We start from the raw sequence: 18,569 nt of genomic DNA, 5'->3' as shown, positions 1-18,569 counted from the left end.
AACATCAACCCTTTAATACTACTTTAATACCTAATTCTCCAATAGATAGGTCATAGGGACAAAAAGGACACAAGAGAAACCACAGATATACAACAAGTACACTTCTATAGAATACTCCACCTAAACACCAGAAAATACATGTTCTACTCAGGAGCCCATGGAAATTTCACTAAATTACATCATATGCAAGGATACAAAACAAATTTCAAGAAATTAAAAAAAAAAGTGCACTAAGTCCTACAAATTTAAAAAGGAAAGGAAAAAAAAAAAAAAACAGTAAGAACACAAATGAATGGCAATGATACAACCCACAAATTCGGAGAAACAAACCCCAATCAAGCAGATGACAAGAAATAATAAAAATAAGAGCAGAGATTAATGAAATAAAAACAAAGAAAACAAGCCAAAACCTGCTTCATTGAGAAGTTAAACAAGAGGAACAGACCTTTGGCCCAATTTACCAAAATAAAGGCACAAGTTAAAAGAATCAAAAATAAATAGGGAAACATTACAGCAGACAGAAAAGAAATCTAGATTATTAGAAAGGAATACTTTTTAAACGTGTACTCCACTAAACAGCAATAAAAAACCTTCTAGGGGGAAAAAAACATTAAGGGTCAGACAAATTCACAACAGAACTCTACCAGATTTTCAAAGAAAATCTACAATCTTTTTTTCAAATTACTTAAAAAATACACACAGAAGGAGCACTTTGAAACCTATGAGGCCAGTAGTCACCTCTATTGATTAAGTTTTATGGCAACCTGACAAGCTAGAGTCATTCACAAAGAGGGACTCTTGACAAAATGCCTCCATAAGATTTGCAGGAAGGCAAGTCTATAGGGCACTGTCTTGACTTACAAATGATGTCAAAAAGCCCAGCCCACTGTGGGCTGCACCACCTCTAGACAGGTGGTCCTGGGTGTATAAGAAAGCAAAATGAGCAAACCATGGGGAGGAAGACAACATTCCTTTAAGGCCCCACTTCCAGATTCCTACCCTGCTTTCCCTCAGTGACCTGAGAGTTTAAACCAAAATAAACCCTTTCCTCCTCAAGCTATAGTCCTAGTCATGGTATTAAATCAATACAATAGGAACCCTAACTTAGATAATGCAAAGACCTGGTAATGACTCAACAAAAAGAAACTATAGGTAAACATCTCTGATAAATACAGATTCAAAAAATCCTCAATAAAATGTTAAAAAAATATTTTCACACCCAATACAGGCATATACCAAAATGATTGTTCACAGTGACCAAGTTTTTTCCCCCAGAGATGCAAAGATATCAAAACAAACTAATAAATGCAATAAAGTATATAAATGTACTTAAAGACAAAACTCACATTATAATCTTAATACATACAGTAAAGACCTTTCACAAATCCCAACAAGTCTTCATGATAAAAGTTCTAAAAAGTGTAGGACTGAAGGAAATATATCTCAAAATAATAAAGGCTGAATATAAGAAACCCAGAAAGAATATCATCCCAAACGCAGAAAAACTTGAATAATCCCATGACAATCAGGAAGGGCTGCCCACCACTCCTACTCCATTCAATGCACTGCTCAAAACACTAGTTGAAGCAGTAAGAAGACATTAAATGGTTACAAACAACAAAAAAAGTCAAACTATCCATGTGTGCAAATGATACAGTAATACACATAAAAGATACCAAATTCCAGCAGATTAGAAATGTTTAACAATTTAGCAAAGTGGCAGGATACAAAATCAAGTTTAAGAAAATCAGAGACCTTTCTATGTGCCAGCAATAAGCATGAGAAAGACAAATATACTCCTGTTCACAGTGCCCCAGAATAGAAAGTATCTAGAAATACATATAACCAACAAAGTGAAAGAACTCTACAATTAAAACTTCAAGTCCCTAAAGGAAGAAATTGAGGAAGAGTCTAGAAAACACAATGACATTCCATACTCACTGGTAAAACTTGTACTGTGAAAAGGACCATTCCACCAAAAGCAGCTTACAGATTCAATGCAATCCAAATCAAAAATTCCTATCTCATTATTCACAGAAATTAAATAAAACACTCCTAAAATGCATATGAAATCAGAAATGACTCCAGATAGCCAAAGCAATCCTGACAATAATGAGCAATGTTGCAGGGATAGCCACTGCAGATTTTAAGATGTATTATAGAGCCACGGTAATAAAAGCATTATGGTACCTAGCACAAAAACAGACTGAAAAACAAAATAGAAAATCTAAACCTGGTTACATATAAGTACAATCATATAATATTTGACAACCATTCCAAAAACAAACATGGGAGAAAAGAAAGTATCTTCAACAAATGGTGCTTGGAAAATTGGATATGCATGTGTAGAAGGATGACTTACAACCCAGCCACATCTATCACATTGCACTAACATTAACTCTACATGGATCAAAGATCTAATGTGAAGCCTGAAACACAGAAACTGCTAGAAGGAAATATAGGCAGAATGCTATAAATCGGTAGGTAAGGACTTTCTGGACAGGACTCCATTTGCCTGGTAATTAAGGGCAACAATTGACAAGTGAAACCTCATAAAACTAAAGACATCTGAGCAGCTAAGGAAACCTTCAAGCAAGTAGAAGTAGAAGAAGTGGGGGGGGAGGGATTCTTTTGGCAAAAGATTAATATCCCAAAATATAAAGAATCAAAAAAGCAAAGGATCAAACAAATAATCCATTCAAGAAACAGGCTATGAATCTGAAAAGAAAATTTAAAATGGAAGAAATAAAAGTGGGTAAGAAATATCTCAAAAAGTTTTTCAGATCCTTATCAACTAGAAAAATGCTAATCATAATAACTTTTGAGATTTCTTCTTCTACAATCAAAACAACCAACAACAAAAGCTTGTCAGATTTCGGCCAATGGGGTGCCCTCATTCACTTCTGAGAGGGTTGAAAACTGCTGCAATCACTCAGAATACCAGTGTGGGGAACTCTCAACATTTTACTAATAAATCATTCCTATGACCAACTACACCACTCCATGGCATCTGCCCAAAAAATGCAGCATCACAGACACTTGCTCAGCCATGTTCACTGCTGCTCCACTGAGTTATTATGCTGCTGTTAAGAAAAAAGGAAATTATGACATTTTTCGGGTAAATTAAACCAGAAATTATACTGATGTAACCCAGCCCTGGAAAGACAAATGTAACACATTCCCTTTCATCTGCAGCTCCTAGGCACAAATCTTCAGATCTAAGCACAGCTCTTGCTCTTCACCAAAGAAACAGCATCTCTTTGCAGAGATAGACAGACAGAGATCATCCCAGAAAAACCACAACCAGTCAAACTGCAGAGATTAATTAATGGTGGGCTGCTCAACACAACTCTTATACCTAAGGCTCAGAGAACATTTCAGAAAAAAAAGGCCAGAAGCCCAGAAAATCCGCTATGAGACTGTGTCTTCTAGAAAGAGCAGGAGTGCTTCACCCACAATAACTTAACAATATAGCTGCTTAAGTAAGACCTGAACAAGGACACTAACAATAGATATATCATCATGGACGAGGGAAATTCCACAGGCCCAACCCTAAACAAAGTACTACAAGCAACTAAGGAGTACTAAGAGCAAGAGAAATAATCTTCACCAGAGTTAAGTACTCTAATTCATTAATCAATACAAATAAAAATCATACATACAAGTAACACAAGAAAGCATGTGTGCATGTGTAAGCAGTAACAAAGACAAAGAGGCTATCAACTTAAAAGGCAGCAGGACAAAGCAGGAATGATATGGGCAAGGGGAAAGTTGGAGGGAGTATAGGGAAGGAGAGCAATGATGCAGTTATATTTCAGTTTGAAAATCTGAAACAAATGAGTACCCCAAATTCTCATTAGCAATTAGCTATATTGGTAAATATTGTACATTGGTCAACAAAACTGCTTTCACACCGTTCCCCAGACTTAGCCTGTACTGCTCAGTCTCACAGACAGTTGCTTTTCTCTAGCACCCTTGACCATGGCAAAGACATAACCAGTGGAGAGGCAGCACAAGATAACTAGAAGCCATTATTTCTCCTCCTCTCTCCCAGTTTCCTATGGCATCCCTGGCTGACACTGTCTCTTCCTTAACTCCAATTCACTTCAGACTACTCAACCTTCTGATACACTAGCTTCTATGTTACAACCCACTGTAATGGTTAGTTTTAAATGTCAACCTAGAATCAGCTAGAAAGGTCATTTGAATGAGGAATTTTCTAGATTAATTAAGCTTGTGGACAAGCCTACAGGATATGGTCTTGTTAACAGACCCAGCCTACTGCAGGTGGCATATTCCATCCACTGCACCCTGAACTGTCTAAGGGTAAAGAAATCTAGCTGAGTATCAACGTAAGAATCAGGCAGAGTGACTATTCACTTCTCTCTACTTGACTGTGGTGTGATAGTTAGACAAAAATGAAACTACAACACCTAATGTGCTTTGCTTCTTCCCAGAACCGTATCTTCTGCATTTGGACAATGCTACCTGTTCTCATAGCTGCTCCAGACCCAATGAGTGTGTGGACACTTCTTTCTATGGCAAATATCTCAGCTGCTCATAGACCCCTGGTTTGGTTCCTGACCAATTCCATTACCAGTGAAACTAGTTCTTGGATTAACTTTCCTCTGTTGAATGACCTCCTAAGGTTACTATTTTCTAGAAAAGTGAATTATCAACTGGGCATAGTGCCCCAAGCCTATAATGTCAGCACTTGAGAAGCTGAGAAGGAAGGAGAGCCACAAGTATAAGGCTAGCCTGGGCTACATCGTGAGTACCAGGCAAACCAAAGCTTCATAGAATCCTACCTCTGGAAAACAACAACAAAAAAGAATGTATTGACTATATTTCAGCAAAGTAAAGTATTAAAAACTTTCAAATGAAGACAGCTTATTATACAAAAACATTATTCTGAACACAGATACAGAGAAAATCATTCCTTAAATTCTTAAAAGTAAAAATAAAAAATTTAACATTTTATTCATGGAAAATTATTTCTCATTGGGATGAAGCCTTTACTCAGCTGCAATATTTGCCTGAAATAAATCAATCACGTACAATAAAAATGTCACTTTTTTGAGACTTACTTAGTAGAGGGGAAAATTGGAAAGATTATGGGATTTGGAGTCACTGCAGGCCAAGACATCTGTTCAGAGGAAAGAACTGTTAAGGACCTCCTGTCACTGACTTATCATTCAAATCCATGAAACTGAGGACTTTTTTAAAACTCGGTAAAGATAAATCAAACTAGACTATTCAGTTAAGCTTATATGTTTATACAAACTTCCTTCAACACATTTGCTTAAGATTATAAAATAGCGAAGTAAGAGAATCACCTTAAGCATATGGAATATAAGTATAATCTGTAAGTGGTTCACAATTCTTTTTTTCAGTAATTACCCCCCCTAAAAAAATCCTAGAAGAAGAAGAAGACTGATAAAATAAGTCTTGTCCAAAGATAAAATAACTCTCTGTCCAAATTGGAGTTCAGAAAGCAGGGCAGTTCCACAGAAAAAAACAAAAGCAAAAACAAAACAAAAACTTCTTTTTTTTTTGAGAAAATTGCATTCCTTAATCTCTGAATGCATGGTCATGATATCATCAGAACAGTATTTTAATATCCCATAATGTACAAATTAAGATTAAAGATCTAACATTATAGACAGTGAAAGAATGAGAAATGTAAAGGAACAGGGAACTGACATTATTCAGAAATGTCTGCTGAGCAAAAAATTCCAGGTATTTATATAAGCCACTATTTCATTTAAAACATTATGAGATAATTTCATGAAAAGGTACACAAGTTTTCCTGAGCTGCCTTACCAACAAACAACAGAAGTAGAACTTCAGCTCAGTATTGTCTGGGTCTAGATTATAATCCTAATAGTGCTCCCTTCTTTTCTCTAGAATCAGATGCCCTATGGGTAATATCAAAGTAAAACTAAAAATAAAACTTTTTTTTTTACAGAAACAACTTGAGTCCCTAATCTTTGAAGAATAGTTTATAACAAGCTTTCAAATAACTAACATAAGTAATTCTAGTATAAATCACAGCTTTACTGAGTTTATGTTCAGGTTCTATAAGTAAACATTATAAGGTTCCTAAATGAATCCCAATTAATATATATGTCTTAATGACAAACTGTCAAAAATGAGATCAACATCTCCAAACCCAGCACCCTACCTACTTCTCTCATGGGTTAGTCACCATATGCTGATAGACTAGCCTTACTGGTGCTTCCTAGTCAACCATTCTAGTACCTGAAAGCAAGGTGAAATGCTCATTGTCAATTATTCTCCGTCCAAATCTTGACGTCTGCTTGCTAGTAGATACACGGGTACCAGTATTTTCCACACCACACCTTTTCAAACAACACACACACACACACACACACAAATAATCCAACTTTAAGGAATAAATAGTATATTACAACCATGTACACATTACATAGCTGAATGAAAATTCCATAATAACCACATTTGTATTGACTGTACATAATGCACTTGCTGTTTCCTACTTTTTTAATGCCAACAGCAGGCCACAGGCTGTCAGAAACACTAACCTACAATTAGAAGAACATTACTCTAGCTCTAACCCCACTAAGGAAATACTGATATAACTTGAGTGCTTTTCCTTTTTCCTCTCCAAAGTGGGGTAGAAAAAAGACAAGGAGAGCAAGAAAGGAAAAGCTCTTCTCTAGCATATCAGAAGAGTTAGTTCACCAGCTCTCCCAACACAAAGACCTATAATTAATCACTTTAACCATTTTAATTGTACATTCATAATGTTAGACCAACAGCACCACCATTTTCAGACTTTCAGCATCTCAAACAAACTATACCAACTAAATAATTTCCAATGTTTAATTAGGCTATTCTGTAATCATTTACAAATGATGTGAAGACGGAATAATGAACTCATATAGACACAAGAAAAGGCTCAACAAATTATGAAATTCTGCAATGTCTAATCACAAAACTTCGTGTTCTCTCATCCATACAGACTGAAACATGGAAACTACAGATTCTCTCCATCTAATCACAAAGGCATGATTACAACAGTATCTGAAATAATCTGTAGATTGTCATCATATCATCTTTAGATGCTGGTTTTTGTTTGTTTGTTTGTTTTTAATGAGACAGGAATTCACTCTATAGCCCTGAGTGGCCTGGGACTCTGAATGTAGACCAAGCTAGCATCTATCACACAGAGATTAGTTTGTCTGTGCCTCCCAAGTGCTAGGGTTAAAAGCAACCACCATCTTCCTGGCAAGAGGCTACAATCAAACTATGTGTTGTCATGAAATTCTTCAGTAATTAAATTCTGCAATGACTCCTAAGACTGATTAAACTGATTTTATAATAGATTATTACTCAATACAAAAAGTACCACAATATTTCAAATAAAAGTTTTATACAAATTTCTCTAAGATCACCTGTATTATAAAGCCACTGATGAGAGAATATTTATTGTTTTTCACTAAAGCTCTAGTATATTAGTTAGTATGTGTCAAAAATAAGATGTTTTCTCAGCAGAACAGCATAAAAAGTGACATAGGACTACTTATAAATATCATTATTCTACATAACCAGTCATGACTAATTACAAAAGTCTATTTCTGACATAGTTTAATGGGCTTTGTTTGACCTAAATATGCTAATAGTATTACACGATGTGACAGTATAACTTCACAAACACTCCCCAAATAAACAGTATTGGCTTTACAAAAGAGTGAAACTAAAACTATGAGGAAAAACATGAAAATAATATTTTACAAGCAATAATAATTTCCTGTTTCATTCCACAGCATAGCATACTACCATCCTAGTGATCTATCGATATGGGAAAAGGCTACCTAGATGACAGTAAAGTACCACTAATTCAGATTAACACAGACAAAGACACAAAGAGAGGTCAGGGAAGGTGATACATTAATTTGCAATAAACCATATACTATCCAACTTAAAATATAATCCTTTATTCATGGGCTGAGCCTCCTCCATTTTCAGTGTTCGAGCATATTGATGACCAATGGTTAGCTGTATTGCCCTTACTAGCCAAACAGAGAGCCAGAAATTTGATTATGTTCTAAACCTAAACATTAAGATAACAAGTATAAAATAACAAATACGAAATCGTATCAAAATTAGGCATTGGAATAAAAGAACAGGAAAAAAGTCTATAGTGTGAAATATGCATGAGGGATGAAGGAGGGCAGAGGTAGGCCAGGAAGGGCCTTCCAAATCAAAGCAAAGAAGCACATTTTACATTTAGCCCTGACTGAAAAAAACCTTAAGTCAGTCAATAAGTCAGCCAATCAGAATCCCAGCTTCGTATTAGCTGTGTAATCAGGACTGTGATTTATCCAACCAGTGCCTGTTTCTTTAAAAGTTGTAACAATAAAGTGAATTAAGATGTGTAATGTGCATAGGGTATAAAGAAGCAAGGTAAAGTAATAACTCAAATTAAGAGTATAAAAATTATGGGACTAGAAGTAGTTGCTATGAGACTTTCATAAAGACTTCAATAAAGCTCTTTAAAACTTAACTACTTAGCCTGTGTAAGGGCTCCACATTCAATCCATTGTGTCACAGAAGTAAAAAGCCAACCATGTACACATATGGAAAGTAGAAGAAGTACATGAGACACTCTAAACTCTTTCACTTGCATTAAATAAATCACACGAAGAAAAAGAAACTGACTCCAGTTAGGGCACCTTTGTGTGGCCCTCAACTGTTTAAAAAAATACACTTCAAATATCAAGAACACATTACCCAACTGAGGCTACACCTAGAAGACATTAAACACAGTGCTTTTGCCAATAGAAGAAACTTTTATATAGCATTATATTTGGATCCAAGATTCCAAGCATATGCCTTAATAAAAACTCAACGAACTGGGGAGCAAATCTTTCAAGAAGTACACCAAACCATTATAACAAAAATCAAAACAAAATGTGATGCAGGCACCACACAACATACAAAACACACAGGGAATTTGTACTTTTCTTCCTTCTCCTGGAACCCAGCGCTCTTAGCCCTTGCTAAGTCCCCTAGTGCATCCAGTCACTGAACCTTCCTATACCAGGCCATCTCTTCATTCGAAGAGATTATTACAAGATAGGCATATATATATGCCCTTACAGACACATAACTTCCTTTCTATACACAGAAGAGATCTACAGATCTACCTCTTTTGTCCTGGACAAGGCCTTCTCCAGCACATGAGAAATGCAGAATAACAAACGAGTTGTATCAGTTATCACATCTACTGGATTAGTATCACATTTTAACAAGAACCCCCGGAGACTCAGGTTTAATCAATGCTTTCTATCACAAAGACACATAATGGAAAAGTCAATTTATTTGCCACTATATTCAAAATTTTCTTTTTCAATAGTGCTTATGCTCGACGCGTCCTGTGCAACAGCACACACGAATAAGAGGTGGTTTATGCACTACGTTTTGATGCACTACGCGTACAAAAGCTCTGATTTCAGCACAGCCCACCCGGAGCAGTTTAGCATGTAACCTGAATGTTAAAGTTTCAGGATCCGGTCCAGTTCAGAATTGAGAAATGAGACTCTGCAGAAAGTGATGTGGAGGTGGTGGTGAAGGGTGAGGGGCTATAAAAGATGTAACCTTCAAAAGCTGCCACCATTCTCAAGCGCTAACTTAGTTAGTAACTTAATACTGAAACTCTATTAGTGACTAGTATTGACCAAAGTCTAGGTCACGTCTGTACAGAATGTATTGGAAGAACAGTACATCTCCAGGAAAACAGAGGGGGCAGGGGCAACTCTCCCGGTAGTTTTTTTTTTTTTTTTTTTTTTTTTTTTTTTTTTTTCTTCCTCGGGTCCTGAGAGGCCTCGAACTGACAGATGCTGATGTGAATAACTAGCACTAAGGTAAACGACGGCGGGAGAGGGTTTCTCTCCTCAGAGGCTGCTGGGCTCAAGCCGCCTGACTTCCGGCCTGTGGAGGAAACCTGCAGCCCAGGGCTCACACAGGGAGCCGGCCAAGGAGGAAGTAGGGCTGGCTGAGCCGCCCGGCTCTGCCCGGTCGCTGCTCCCCGGGCTCGCCCCGGACCTCCGGAGGAGCGGGGACGGAACTGGGGCGAGCAGGCTGAAGGGCCGCCTCGCCCGAGTGCGCGCCCGCCCGCCCGCCCGCCGGCCCGCAGTGGACCGAGCCCCCGCCCGCCTCCCTTCCCAGTCCGCGGCCGGCTCGGGCCTTCCCTGGCGGCGGGCCGGGCCCAGCGAGGCTGAGGGGAGGCCGGGGAGGGAGAGACGGGCGTGCGGCTGGCCGGGGAGGCTGACGGGGGAGGCGAGGCGCTTTTTCACCGTTAGCATGGTTTTGTTTTTACCTGTAGCGCAGCAGGGCTCCCCAGCTCCTATTCCCTGAATCCTCCTCCCCTCCTTTCTCTGCCTCTCTCTCTCCTCTTTCTCTCTCTCTCTCTCTTTCGCTTGCTCTCTCTCTCTCCCCGTCAGTCTGCCGGGCTCTCGTGGAACACGCCGGGCCTGGCCGGACCAGCAAGAGAATGGGGCGGGAGGTGGCGGCGGTGACCAGCGGCCACGTGACCACGCTCCCGCCGTAACGGCGTCCGCCTCCTGCCGGGCGCCCTCCCGGCGCTGCTCCACCTCTAGTAGCCCGGCGCCCGAGGACCCGAGCGCAGGCGCGCGACCGGGCCTGGGACGAGCCGGCGGGTGACCCGCGGGCGACCGGCGCGCTGGGAGCCTGGTGTCTGGGGTAGGTCGGGGTGAGGAGGAGGTAAGGGGACGCCCGCGAGAGAAGGCGCTGCCTGGGCCATGCCGCTGCGCATGCGCGCGGGGCCTCCACACAGTGCCCCGCTGGATGGAGTTTGGAGCCGGCCCTCAGCTGCTACCCCAGGTCCCCCACTGGCCACCAGCCTCCCAGGGTGGGACTGGCTGCGAGAAGTCAGCCCTGAGAACGTCCTAAGAATCTGGCATTCTGCCTAGGATCGAACCTTTTTTTTTTTTTTTTCGTCGCCTGTAAATGGCCTTCTCTTCAGCGGAGGTCTACAGCTATGCAGACTGATGACAACTCCTGTCACCCAAGTCTGTTTGGAGGGATTCATTAGCTCATTGTGAAGACCTTCTTTGGATGAATCCAGAGAGTGGTGCTGTTTTTCTGGCAACCCCACAGCTGTAAAACCACACAGGTTTTATCTTCTCTGACCTTAATAGTCTCCCTAACCATCTAATGACTGACAATTTTGGGAAATGACTAGACCCTGGTTTTACCGCCCTGTGCCCATGCTTAATCATGATGTAAAGTTACCTTTAACTTCCAACACTGGGATGCTGGCGTTTTCTTCTCCAATAGGAAAGCTTTTGAATGATAATGCTAGTTACTGCGTTAAATACCTCATCTGAGTTGAGAGAGATGAATCTATCTTTACAAATAACTTCAAAGGAAATTGGTCGTTATGTTCGGAATATGAAACCCAAGACAGAGAGAGATCAGAAAGTTTGCTAGCTTCCAAGGAAGGCATAAAACACTTCACACAGCGATACCCTATTTTCTGATGTCCTTCTCGCTACAGCAGACTAAGTTAGTGCTTCTTGCTAGATTCAGTCAGTGTTAATAAATTAATAAAATGTTTTTAAAAAGACACTCATTGGAAGTTCTGGCTGAACTTATGGTTACATCAAGTTTCATGAATTCTGAGAGGGCAGGGAAAGAGGACTAACAACAGAATCCTAAGAAACAAGATGCGTCATACAAAGAAACAGCAGAAACTGTATTTGAATATTGATCTCCCACCTAGCGGTACAGCATATGACTTGTATTCTACAGTGTATAATGAACTTTCTTCTCCAGCACCAAAAGATCTTACCCCAGACCCTCATCTCCTTCGTGAAGTACTGACAGCCTTTCATATGCTGGTGTTTCTGGAATTGTAGAGGTTTTTCTCTGTAGTGACCAAATGATACAGAAATCTGTATCTCCTCTTGGGATGCTTAGTCTCATTTAAAAACTGAAACAAAGCCCAAGGACAATTTTAGAGATTAAAAGAACAACTCTGAAGGCTGTAAAGCTCAGCTGCTTCTGAGAGGATAAAGGGAGAAGGAGTGCGGCCATGCCACTTGTGGTGATTAAATAAAAATGAGCTCCATAGGCTCATGTGTTTGAATGTTTAAGTCACCAGAGTATAGAGTGATCGAAGGGTTAGAAAGTGTGGCCTTGTCAGAGGAAGTGAGCTTTTGGGGTTTCAAAAGCTGCTGGTCCAATCTCTGTCAGTGTACAGATCAGGATGTCAACCATGTCAGCCTCCATGAACACATGCTCCTCACCATGATAATGGACTACAGTTACACTGACGATGTAAGCAAGCTGCCAATTAATACTCTTTTTTCAAAGAGTTGACCTGGTCATGGTATCTACTCCAGCAATAGAATAGTAATTAAGATAGCACTGAAGCTGGCACAGAGGGTAGATGCATGGCCAACTAGCAGCTGCATGATAGGGAAAGGGACTTTACAAAAAGAAAGAAAGCCTGGAGTGTTAAGGAAAGCAATATTAGGAAGAGATTGGAAAGATTCTAAAGGCTGACTTAACTAGCTACACAACTGCAGCCTATAGGTAGGAAAGAGGACAAGATCTCACTGAAGACTTGGTGTACCCCACCTATCTCTCTCACTTAAGGTGAGTCCACCCTTCTATAGGTAGCTCTTTGGCCAAGTGAAAGGCCCCGACCAGCTAGAATATTAGGCCTCCAGGTTTAAGAGTTTATTGTCTTGATAGGGACTTCAATGCTAGGAAGAGTCAGCTAGGTACCCGGCTTGCCTAGTATATTATGTGACAAAAAATGCAAGAAGATATGAGAAATGGCCCAGTCATGCCCCACAACATGTGTCCTGGTTGTTCCAAGATTGGCAGGCCCACCTGACCCCACTAAATGCAGCTCCACCTTTACATCACAATAGTAACTTAACTAAGAAACAGCTTCTCTCCAGCTTGTTCTTTATTCCCTCAGAAACAGTCTGTCTAGAAGAGCTCAGTATATAGGGCATGGTGGAGAATAATCCTTTAGGTTCAGTCTCCAGTGGTTGGTTGGTTTGTTTGTTTTTAAGTAACCTTAGAAAAACAAACTGAACTGATGAATAATAATTCCATAGAATTTACTTATGCTACTTGTAACACAATTCAAGAGTTACAACATCTCAGCATTGTTAGAAATGTGGCAATATCAAAAGGAACTCTTGGTCTTGAGTGACACAACTTGAAGCACAAGGAAATGCAAATCTTTAGAAACAGTGCAAGCTACAGGGGGAACAGGCCAGGGAGGGGTGGAGTGGCCCTTGACTATAACTGACTTTATTTATTTAGTTAGTTTTGGTTTTGATTTTTGGTTTTTCAAGACAGGGTTTCTCTGTGTCATCCTGGCTGTCCTGGAATTCACTCTGTAGACCAGGCTGACCTCAAACTCAGAGATCCTTATGTCTGCATCCAAGTGCTGAAATTAAAGGTATGTGCCACCACCACCTGCCATCTAAGCCTCTGTATGAACATTCAACTGGTCCACCTAGCATGGCAATGAAATATAAGTCATTCAATATAGCATTGTCCCCTGGGAAGTGAGAGAATTGTGGATTTCTCTTTTCCGATCCTTTATTGTTATTGCTGTTTTTACAATAAAACTCTGATGCGTTCAGTCTCCTTGTGGTTTTCTTGTTCCTCTGAGGAGCTGAAGTGAAACACACCCTCATCTCATCCTCTGCCCATCCTCACACTGCAGCGACGGGACGCAGGTTTGGCTCTAGAGCTGCCTTAACTCTCATTCTAGTCATAGAAAGTAAAATTGACATTATTTTTTAGAACGCCTACCAAGAAAAATGAAAATAAAAATGCTGAAACCAGAAATCAATTTGTATGTAGTGTCTGCATACCTATGCGTGATAGACTTCTGGCTCCTCCTCCCTTCCAAATCTATTTTTCTCTTCTTCCATTGGAATTGAGTTTCAGCTGGGAACACAGCCATCCATCTGGAGGCTACATTTTCTATTCCCCCTTGTGGCTGGGTGTGGCCATGTGACTCCATTTTCATCCATGGCATGCTAGAGGGAGCAGTGTGTTCATTTTCTATGTTACTTGCTTTACAAAAATAAAAATGTCCACCCTACAGTTTTTCCCCACCCTACACTGCTTCTCTCACTTTATTCCTGCTGTGTACTCTATTCCAGAAATATAGACATAGTGACCTCGCTCCCAAGATGCACAGCCTGGCAGAGCAACTAAACATAGTTGTTGGGTCTCTAGATTGCTTCCTGGAAACCTATCTACCCAACATTGACTGTATGCACTGACTTTTATTAGATAAATGCATAACTTATTTAAGCCACTGAGTTTTAAACCTTTCATTAAAGCTAAATATATAAGGCATTTTATTTTGGTAAATAAGTTGCTAGGTGTAGAATCATATGTAAAACTGTCTAGATCATCTTTTAAAGCATAAAAATATAAATGAATTTTCTCACAAAGGGAATAACGTTGCATTTATAGATAGCTGGTGTTAAGTGTTACACTTACATACTGTAAGGTCCATTTTACATCACGATAAGCAATGCAGCTCATTTTGTCAGCCCGGATTGTCGTTAAAAGCGTTTGCTCATTCTATTTTGAGTGGCTGCCCAAAAAGTCTGACATTCTATAGGCTTTTCAAAAGCGAGCAGTGTATCTCATTTATCTCCATACATTTAGCACTTTAAGAAACTTCTTGTATTTGATGGAATTGGTTGGGCAGTTGGTGGTTTGGTTGGCTTTTGATACAGTATTCCCCTATATAGCCTAGGCTGAACTCAAACAATCCTACTGGGTCATCCAGGTTGCTAAGATCAATAAATGACAGAAACAAATAAAAGTATGTATCACATTATAGAAATTATCAACTTGCTATGTGATTAAACAATATTATTATGTGATGAAAAGTACCAGATTAACACAAATTTAGCAAATTAAAATAGCATACTTTTCTAAATCCACAGTTTGTGTGGGTCAACAGTACATGGTTTAACTAGTTTCTTAGCTTCCAGGTGTCTCTGCAGGTTTGTAATGAAGTTCTTAACTGAGGTTGCCATCTATCTGTGTTTGGAGGTGGCACAAGTGAGTCAGTTGACAGTTTTACAATCAGGAGCCTCAATCTCTAACTGACTGTGAACTAGAGGCTGCTCACAGATCTTGTCGTGTGAACCTTACCACATAGAAGCTTGTTGCATTAAAACAGGGGACAGAGAGAGGGGTGGAGGGGAGGGAGTGGGAAGAGAAGAGGGAGTTAGAAGGAGAGAGAGAGAGAGAGAGAGAGAGAGAGAGAGAGAGAGAGAGAGAGAGAGAGAGAGAGAGAGAGAATCTGTCCAGAAATGAGAAAGGACAAAGAATCATGAACGTGACATTCTGCTCACCAGTACATGTTCTTGGTTAAAAAACATGGCTTAAGAAGAGGGTATTATACAGCTATGTATTGTCAAGACACAAGGAAAATAGAAGCTGCCCTCAAGTCTGTCTGCCAGTGACAAGTACATATGAATGAGGTGTGAGTGTGTAGTATATTCACACAAAGAATCTTCACTAGATCATGAGAATGTTTGAACTAGTTAAATACTTCTTAATATGGCATAAAGGAATGAAGGTCTACTGCCAAAGTTCTTTCCATAGGATCAGCTCCAGCACATTAATCCCAGTAGTTGAGCCTCATTACCATTGGCAGTTTATTAAGCTGGTATCTATGAAGAAATTATTTTCAAAAGTTGCCTGAAGTATAAATATTGAAGGCAGTGTTGAACTTTAGACTTTTGATTTAGCTCTGGGCTGCTGTGTGCCTTCCTTTTGTTTCCCACATACATTCTGAGAGGAGCAGCTTACTTCAGTTACTTTTCTATGTCTGTGATCAATCACCATGACCAAGGCAATTTATAGATAGAAATTTTTATTGTGGGTTTCTTCCAGTAAGTAGAGTCCATGAAGACAGAGAGAGGCCAGGGTGGCAAGAACAGCTGAGAGCTTCCATCTCATATGGCAAGCAGGAAAGCAGATAATGCATCCTGGGGGTGGCAGCAGCTTTTTAAAACCTCAATCTCTCCTCCAACAAGACTACACTTGTTAGTCCTTCCCAAACACCCACCAAACTGGAGACCAAGTATCCAAATGGCGCAGACTTACAGGGCACACCTCATTCAAACCTCTACACAGCTACATGCATCACATTTGTTTTCTACGCATGGAAGACAACAGTTGTACAGAAGACAAAGAGACAGTATTTCTTAAGGCTTTGTCTCAGAATTCACACTATCATCTCGACTTCTGTTTTACTGGCTTAAGCAAGGCATCCCACAAAAGCCAAGTTAATATGTTGCAGGAATATAGTCTGTTTAGTTTAGTTGGGGGTAATGTGAGGTTCCATGACAGAAGATGTGATGAATTATTCCACTGTAAGGGTGGTCTGAAGATTCAGGAATAGAGATATAAGGAAATTGATGGGTAGCCAACAACAAGCTGGTCAAAGAGCTTATAATGTATGAGGAGCTTTAAAAGAAAAACAAGGCAGGATAGCATAAAACCATCTCCACAGGCCATGCACTGATGCAGCATTGTGTTACTTTTATGTGTAATTCTCTATAAAATACAAAATCTACTTTATAGTACCATAATAAAGGTAAAGATTTTACAAGCACAGGGGTCTTAAAAATTATTGTTCCCATGGCAAATATAACATAGCCTTTTGTGCCCATATACTGTAAAGACAGAAGTCCTAACTACAAGCAGAAAGGAGAAATCATGCATATTCAGGCACAAGGATACAAAAAGAGTTATGAGCCTAGTTAGAAAATTACATGGGGAATATTATCTTATGGTCAAAGCCCCAAGTAATATACAACATCATACACTGACTATTTTAATAGGTAACTTTATAAAGCCATTTTCTTTCCTTTAAAAATGCTACAATGTCATAATCCAAATAAAATAAAATAGGTTTTATTTTCTATGATTTTGTTACAAATTTCAACAGTTCACTTGATGATTTGGTGGAGTGGGGGGCATCTAATTTCTCATAAGAAAGTTGACTTCATGAACCTGGCAAACTGGTGTTTTCTGTTGACTTTTTAACACACAAAATCATGTAGTTGCCTGTCTTTTTTTTTTTTTACTTAATAAGTATTTTCTGAACAGTTAAGATGGATTAATATGAAATAATTCACAGCTTGCAATTAATCTGGCTATTTTAAGGGCATTAGATGCTATGCGATAGTTAATTTGAATTTAGTTTGCACACTTAAATACCAGAAGTTGTAATACTGTTCTATCAAAAATACTTAAAGAACATAATGCTATTCCTTCCAAATTTTGTAGCGTCATAATGTGTCACATGTGTAGCCAACTCCCCCTGATATCAAATTATCAATTCATTTATGTATGCCTTAAGACATGAACAGATGCATTTTTGAAAAACTGGAGTAGAGCTAAATTTCATATATCAGAATATTCTCTCATTTAACTTTCATATCTTATGCTAAAACATGTGAAGGTCTAGTCCTACAGCAAAAGCCTTTAGGGGTGTGTCTACTATTGAGATTCACGAAGAGACTGTCTAGACATATCTGATAGGCAACCTTATGATTTCCTGCAAGAAATGCCCACAAATACACAGAAAAGAAGAAAACCTGGCATATGGCACTGGAGACTCAAAATGAAAGAAGACAAGTTGTTGAGGAATCTGTGGAATTTCAACTAACTGCTTCTTTGATAACGATGGGCTGAAACCCTTACTCAACCATTGTCTGCGCATTTCTTGCTCTGAGACACAACAAAATAGATGAGGGAAAAACAAGAATAAATAAAATAACACATCAAAAACAGGAAAAGTCTGGTGTGTCCTCATAGGCCTCTTGTAACTCCAGTGCACATATATTTTGCTGATAGCAAATAAATGTGAGCAAAGCCACTGAAAGCTAAACTTCTGTCCTTATTGAACTTAATCAGATTAATGTTTATTTAGCTCTCTGGGCATGCAGAGATAATTTCTAGCACGCACCATGTCAGAATGAAAGGTGCTTAGAGAACTCAGTGTGAGTAAGAGCAAAAGATTGTGACATCAGATCAGCAGCAATAGCTATATATTTATTCACAGGCATAGAAACATTGACATTTTTTGCTTGTTTATGTATTATTATGTATATCTGCAGTTATACATGCACACTGCCTCTTTCATACTAAACACCTTGACCACTGAGCTACACACAGGCCCCTGGTAGGCATATACTGTTGGCTTAGGCCAAAAGTTCTCAGAACTACATTATTTTTGGAAGAAACATTGTTATAGAAATTAGTAAAATCCCTAGCCCAGGGTTTCTACCCCATCTTTGGTTATTGAGTTCTCAGATGAAAGACACAATCACAGCCTTTATATTTACAATAAACCTTAAACAGCCCATAGCTGAGCAGCTGCCTACCTTCCATGTTATTAGAATCTATTTTTTTATCAATTATCCCAAATTATTACTTACTATTTTATCTGGGCTGCTCTTAACTCCAATTGGCTAGCCCATAGGGCCATG

At 39.3% G+C, this 18,569-nt stretch overlaps 1 protein-coding gene across 2 annotated transcripts in view; it reads right to left on the bottom strand.

Annotated features, from left to right (window-relative positions):
• TBC1D5 (TBC1 domain family member 5) overlaps window positions 1-10,516 on the bottom strand; it is a 446,523-nt gene extending 436,007 nt beyond the window's left edge. For both annotated transcript variants that reach the window (XM_080917354.1, XM_080917355.1), the window contains exon 1: window positions 10,364-10,516. The gene's annotated coding sequence lies outside the window, so the exon portion shown is untranslated. The remainder of the gene's footprint in view (window positions 1-10,363) is intronic.
• Window positions 10,517-18,569: the final 8,053 nt, after the last annotated feature.

Source organism: Micromys minutus, assembly GCF_963924665.1.
Source record: "Micromys minutus genome assembly, chromosome: 5".
NCBI lineage: Eukaryota > Metazoa > Chordata > Mammalia > Rodentia > Muridae > Micromys > Micromys minutus.
Note: the sequence above shows the minus strand (reverse complement) of the source record. Positions and strands in the feature narration are given on the sequence as shown.